Source organism: Phodopus roborovskii, unplaced genomic scaffold, assembly GCF_943737965.1.
Source record: "Phodopus roborovskii unplaced genomic scaffold, PHOROB, whole genome shotgun sequence".
Taxonomy (NCBI): domain Eukaryota; kingdom Metazoa; phylum Chordata; class Mammalia; order Rodentia; family Cricetidae; genus Phodopus; species Phodopus roborovskii.
Genome location: NW_026126517.1, coordinates 29,295,590 through 29,302,855, shown reverse-complemented (window position 1 = coordinate 29,302,855; position 7,266 = coordinate 29,295,590).

The window sequence follows — 7,266 nt, the reverse complement described above, 5'->3', positions numbered from 1 at the left end:
AAGCTATTAGGAGAACAGTGTTAGACAAAGAAATTAGCCTGTCTATAATAACAATGGTTCAGAAACTGTCATGTTTCTGCAAGGGCCAGACAGGTCAGATAAAGAAGGGAGGCTGGGCCAAGATAAGACAAGGGGAAGATATGAAGTCCAAGGCAAACAGGAGAAAAAATGACTCACTCAGAGCAGGCAGCTCATACTTGGACCAAGAGCCTTCTTTCCCAGACCATGATTTTAAGTGCTCTCTCTCTCTCTCTCTCTCTCTCTCTCTCTCTCTCTCTCTCTCTCTCTCTCTCTCTCTCTCCCTCCCTCCCTCCCTCCCTCCCTCCCTCCCTCCCTCCCTCTCTTCCTCCTTCCAGGCTTCTCACCATAATATGCTGTTTTGTTTTGTTTTTCTGAGACAGGGTCTCTCTGTATAGTCCTAACTGTCCTGGAACTCACTCTGTAGACCAGGCTGGACTCGAACTCACTGAGATCCGCCTGCCTTTGTCTCCCAAGTGCTGGGATTAAAGATAGATATGTGCCACCACTGCCTGGCTAATATGCTGCTTCTTACAAAGGACCCTTAACAAGTTTCTACTCTCCGGAGTCTCTTTCTCTTGCCCTTTGTTTTGCCTCAGTGTACTTTGTGTGGCTAGATCTGTAACATCAGCATAGCTCAAGGAGGATTGGGAAGAGAACTCTCAACACCAGCAACAAACCTGCCTGCTCCTGGCGGTGTTCTGCCTTGCTTCTTCACCTAGCTGTTTCAGGAATTCCTTCTGTCCATTTGCTCATTTGTATACCTCATCTGTTTGTTTAGTAGGTGTGAACCTAAATTCCATCCTCAGAACCCTTGTAAAAATGCTGGGAGTGGTGGTGCATGCTTGTAATTCCAGTGCTGGGGAGGTGGAGACAGGAGGATCCCTGGGGCTTGCCAGACAGTCTAGCCTAATTAGTGAGTTCTGTGTTACCCTTTGGCATGTATATGACAGAAGAAAGCACTGGAGTGTGTGCACACACATATTCATGCACACACTTACACACACACACACACACACACACACACCACGATAATGCATTACAAAATAATTCATTAGGGGAGTAGGTTGTAGAGGAATAAAATGAAGAGACTGATCTGAAGAAGTAAGGTAAGGACTCATAAAGAAGTTACAACACAAAAGCCAAAGGAGAGTTCACAATGCAAATGGAGACTTGATCAGACAGCCTGCTTCTTGCTCAGGGGGATGAACAGCTGACACCTGGTTAGCCCAAGGCTTATCTCATCCCTTTGTCTCCGTGCTTTGCCTCATTCTTATGCCCATGGGAGACTTTACTGAAGAAAGTGCCTGTGGATCTACATCTGTGTGTGTTCCCTGTGATGTGTCCTAGTCATATCATGGTGTTGTGTCTCTACCATAGCCAGATAAGCTTCCCTCCATTTTCACCTAAAGATAAATAAACTTCCATCATATTCAACCACCCGGTCTCATATAAAATTATTTCAGGGTCAGTACAGACTCTACTATTTTTTATTATGCTCTTTCTATTCCAGAGCTCTTAAATCATGATATTTTCATAACCCTATAGTTTTACATTATGCTAAGAGTACTGAAAATGACCAGAATGAATATAAAGTGTATATATATGAATATATATATATATATGAATATATATTTAGAATATATATCATATTCTAAATAAAGTGCTATATAGGATGGCTTCTCTAATCAGGTGATATTTGAACAGAAACATAAAGAATATTAGGGAGAAAAGCTTGTAGACACTTGAGAAGGGGTGTTCCAGAGAGAAACATCAGGATTGTGGAGGCCAGTGTGACTGGCAGAGATTGAGCAAAGAATGATGGGAGATGATTTGTCAGAACAGACAGAAGCAATGTTCTTCCACTTAGACATCTCAAGTCACCTCAGAAGGTTGTGGCATATGTAAAGAGTGCTTGGCACACAGTGGTGACCGACAAATGTTTATTGACTGAACGAATCCCCACTGCATTGGCATCATTTTGAAAGCTGAGTCCTGAAGACCCCAGGTAACTGAATGAGGCCCTACTTCCAGCAACGTTGGCACTTGATTTTATAATCAAGTGTGTCCTCTAGGTTTGTTTTTCAGTTGTGTCTCCTATTTCAAAACCATACTTTAGGATATGGACTGTGTGTTTTAAATTTTGTGATTCTGAGCCCAGTGTTGTTGCTCCAGACTTGTTTGCTTGAGTTAAAGACATTAGTGAAATACAGGTATAAAATGTGAGAGTGGCCCAATAGTAGAGGGCAACTGGTTATCTGTGTGATGGAATTAGATATGATTTGCATTTTTGAAACAGCATGGCTTTAAAGCTTTCTACAGGGAGCATGATTCTGTTCTAATTTAAAATAACATTAGAATGCTTAAGCTCCCAGATTTTTAAGCAAGTCTACCTCCAGTTCCATGCAGCTAAACTATCTATACTCAGCTTCACTCCAGAGGGCTCAGAAAATGCCAGCTCTTGCTTTTGAACACAAAGAGCCAACCACTAAGCAAAAATAAGTGATTGTAAAGACCTTCTCCAAATGTGCATATGACCACCCACAGCAGCATCTTTGAGTGAAGCACACCACTTGAGCAGCTCACTGCCTTCTCAAGGTCTTTGCCAAAGCTCAGTGTTTCTTTGTACAATGTAGCTGTCCAAACTAAGACCAATGGTTCCTGAATCCCTCTAGCAAGATTATCATAAAGTAGATATTGCTTAAGGCAAACAATGCTCGCATAAAAACAAAACAATAGATTTTGCAGGGATGCGAAGTTGGCTCAGTAGGTAAAATACTCACCTGAAGCATAAGGTCTCAAACCTGAATTCCTGTCACTCACACAAAAAATCTGGGCATGGTAGCATGAACACTTATCTCAGCTCTGAGAAGGAAGACATAAAAGGATCCCTGAAAGAGGGGGCGGGTTGAAAATATCTAATCTTGACCTCTGGGCTGCACATACATAAATGTATGGGCATGGACACAAGAGCACACATGCTTGTGTGCACACATACATACACACAAACAAATATGCACTCCTAACATAAAGATATTGTAAGGTTAATCCAGGAGACCTAGCCTTTCTCAGTAAACCTAGAAGCTAGAGAAGATTCATAATGACTGAAGAGCTGGAAAAGCACTTCAGGGAACCACCAATATGGATTCAGATAAGGAGACCAAAATGGTAGACCAGAGACACTGAAGTAGGTGAATAACCTTACCAGTATCTCTAACTCTGAGTGCTCTACACTGGCTATAGAATAGAAAAGACAGAATAAAAAGGTCTTCTTGAGTCACCTGACCTGTGATTGACAAAGACCATTAAATCTACAAGATGCCTCCCACATGTTTATCCCTTTATAAGGCTATAGTCATTTCCAACCTAATCCTGTGGCTCTTGCTTACTAAACTCATAAAGATAAGCTTAGCATCTGCCACCTGGAGTCCTCATTTCTGAATCCTAGACAGTTTTACTTCTTGAGACAGTGTTTCACTAAGTAGCCTAGCTGGCCTTGACCTGCTTCAATTTCCTGAGTGCTGAGATTGCAGACACAGAGCATCATACCTGGCTTCTAGACACTCTTTTCCCAGGTAGCTCCTGGAACTTCCGTGTGCAGACAGAAATAACTGACAGTGTAAATTTTCCACAGACTTCTACTCAGGTTGAAAGTGGGTGCTCTGAGCTATCTAGATTGATTGCTTCTCCCCAAATGTCTGACATTAGCCACCGAGCTTACTCAGCTGCCCACTCTCCTAGACACTGAAGCCAATCTAGACCCTCCATCAGGGTGACTGGATCCACCCCCACTCCTGAAGTCTCTGGACCAGGGTGACTCAGCAGCCAGTATGCTCTGCTGATAATCCTGCACTTCCTGTCATTGTAGCCCTTATTTCAAAGCTGACTTTTCATTTCTTGTGTATGCTTTGTTGCTTGTCTCTAACGCAGTTTCATCTAATTTACTTACTGATAGAGGATGTACTTCTGTATATATGTTTGTTGCTGGCCAGTTAGCTACCTTTTTGTTCTCTTTCTTTCCTCCTCTTCCTCCTTCTTTTTCTTCTTCATTCTTCCTTATGCCTGTACTACCCTGATATCTTAGTCGTTAATTCCTTCCCATAATTCCTAATGCTTGGGTATTCTTCTGATTTCCCATTCACTTTGGGATTTGAATTTTACCTTGGCCACTCTTAGAAAGGTCATGGCCCTGAGTCCTAGTTCCTATGGGCATGCCTTCCGTATCTTCTAATAAACCAAAGAGAAATAAATAGTCACAGATTGGAATGCTGAAGTGTTCCCATTATCTAGAGTAAACCTGAGTGTCACATCCCTGTTATAGCAAAAGAATTGGAGATCTTTTGGGGAGCCAGACAGACCTTCTGCCTCCATAAAACTTAACATTGTGATACAGAAAGACAATGGAATAAGCAAATAGAACTCTATGTGATGAACATTATGAAAACACGCATGTTCAATCTGCCTGTACCTATCTATACCTGTTAAGCACTTTCTTCCAGTATCTGGCTATGAGAACATTCCCCCACAAATGTTTCCCTTAATTAAAGTAGTTCCTTTCAAAAATCTCATAGAACCCGAGGTTGGAGTTTTAACAACTAAATTGTAATCACTGTGACTAATCCTGTTAATTCTGTCTGGGAATCCTTAAGCAATCATGGGATCTCCCTCTCCACATGATCTTAGACATCTTTCCCTTGATTGGGAAGCCCCAGACTCCACACGTGCAACTCACAGGGTTTCCTTCACTTCCTCTTCCTCGCCACTGGGAACAATTTCCTTTTTCTGCTAGTTATATATTAATGATACCAAATAAGGGGCATCATTGTGTTATATTTATACATCCATATATTATACTTGGATCTTACTCTCTCTTTCTTGTTAACTCGTTGCTTGTTCCCATGAGTCCGGAGTTCACTTTTTCTTTCCAAATAGTTCCCCTTCTGCTTGAATCTCTTTTAAAAAAAACAAAACAAAACAAAAAAACTTGTTTCAGCAGATGAGAGAAAACAGGCAATATTTGTCTAAGTCTGTCTTGTTTTGCTCAACATAATGATCTCACATTCCATTCATTATCTACAAATAACATGTTCTTCATTGTGGGTGAATAATATTCCATTGTGTATATACTACATTTTCTAATTTATTGATTGGCACCTAGGTTGATTCTATATTTAGGTCATTGTGGATAGTTTTGTGGGCACACCAGTATTTCCATAATGTGCTGATTTCATTTCTTTGGGTGGTTAAATAGCTTTGCCATCTAGTAGTTCTATTTTTAGTTTTTGAGGAACTCCCACACCGATTTCCATAGTGGCTACTCTGATTTGCATTCCCATAAACCATGTTATAAAGTTGGAATTATTTCTATTACTTTAAAAACACCTGACTAGTTATGGAATTCAACAGAAATGTACTGACAAAAAGACACATTATCAATAAAAATAACCTTTTAAACAGTGTTTTTGAAAGGTGAATTCATATGTACAATTTTAAAATTCAAAAACTATGAATATATAGAACAATAAAATCTTTTATCCTTTCCTTCCAATTATTCAGTTCTTCTGCCCATAGACAACTAGTGCCCCTAGTTTGTTGTGTGTTCATCAGAGATATATGCTTATATAATCATAGATTTTCCTTTACACAAAAGCTAAGCACTCTTTACCTTTACTTTTCAGTAAACAATGTATCTTGAAGTATATCTCATAGACACAAAGCAACTCTAATCTTTAACAGCTGCATATAGGACCAATGAATGGGAAGAATGTTCATTTAAATAGTCTCCCATTAGTGTGCATTAAACTGGTTTTTTTTTAATCTTCACAAATAATGCTAGTTAACGGTCTTCCAATGTGACCCTTAGACTCTACCATGTTTTCAGTTTGTTCAATTTTGCATATTTACAGTTCTAAGTACCAGTTTCCTTTTCAGACAGCAGATGACTGTTGAGGTAAGGAAGAGGTTTTAGCTCACTTGAAAGGAAACCTGTAGAACTTCGGGGCAGTGTAAAGGGCAGTGGCATTGCAATCATAGCCCTCCTTCAGATAGCAGCAACCTTTCTGTTGTTCTCAGGTCCCCTGTGTTTGCCAAACATGGTAAAAGTGATGGGGCCATTCCAGGCTTGGGGAGAAAACCAGCACAAGGCTATGACACTGGCATACAGAAAACTTCGCTCCTGTGGCTCTCTGGTGGCTTTCCCTGGTGGCCTCCCTCAAATGCTGGAGGAAACAGTCACACCGCTGCTATGGAATCTTGTGGTTACCCATAAGAAAAAAGAAGTCCTGGGATTGGTCAACAGTGCGTATCTCGTGTCTTCTAGTTTCCTTCTCTAAGAACGCAGTATTAATAAGCAACTGTAGCTGCCCCAGAGACTCACTGGGCAAGAGTATGCTGTATTGCCATGTGTATCTTACACAGGGTGTGAACTTAGTAAATAGTTTTTGTGGAGTAATGATGATGAATGGAGCTAGGTTTCATCTATAGGTTGTTGGAATTACAGAATATCTAAAGGATATGGCAGCTATGAAGGAAGCCCTCCAACTAACTGGAGGAAAGCATTGGTGGCTCGAGAGCTGAAGATGAGCTCACTTTGAATGAACTGCTGACATCATCTCAGTGAAGGTAAGACTCTTTAGCAGAAACGGGGAAGGTATGAGGCAAGAGTTCTAAGTAACTTGCAACTCCTTGTGTAGCTAAGGTTCATAAATGACCTGGAAGAAAAGCCCTAAGGATACTACCCAGAAACCTTTGAGTCCAGTAGAAAAATTTGCCAGGAGTGTGTGGTAGTTTGGTACATGAATGCTGTTGGAAACCTCTGGAGCTCTTATGTGTATGTATGTGTGTGTGGGGTGGTGCTGGTGGTGGAAATTCTTGATGAAGGCAAGTCATGGTGGGATGGGACAGGCATCTAAAATTGAACCTTTATGAGTCAAGCATAAACCTAGGTGTGTAACAGTCTACCTGAGAGCCTATCTTAGGAGGGAGAAGTACTGCCTTCACAACCATCCTTCCAAAGGCATCATTATCAATTGTCAATGCCGTTACAAGAATTTGTTACCATACAGATGTGACCGATTGAGTTCTATAACTATATTCAATTCTAATTTGCAATTCAAGGTCCGGGCTTGATTTTATGACTAAAATAAAGATTTGCTCTCCAGAGCTGATAGTGGGAAGGTGCCACCCTTGCCTGGTGATGATCAGACAAGCAGGGTTTGATCCCAGCCTCACCAAAATGACAAGCAGGTT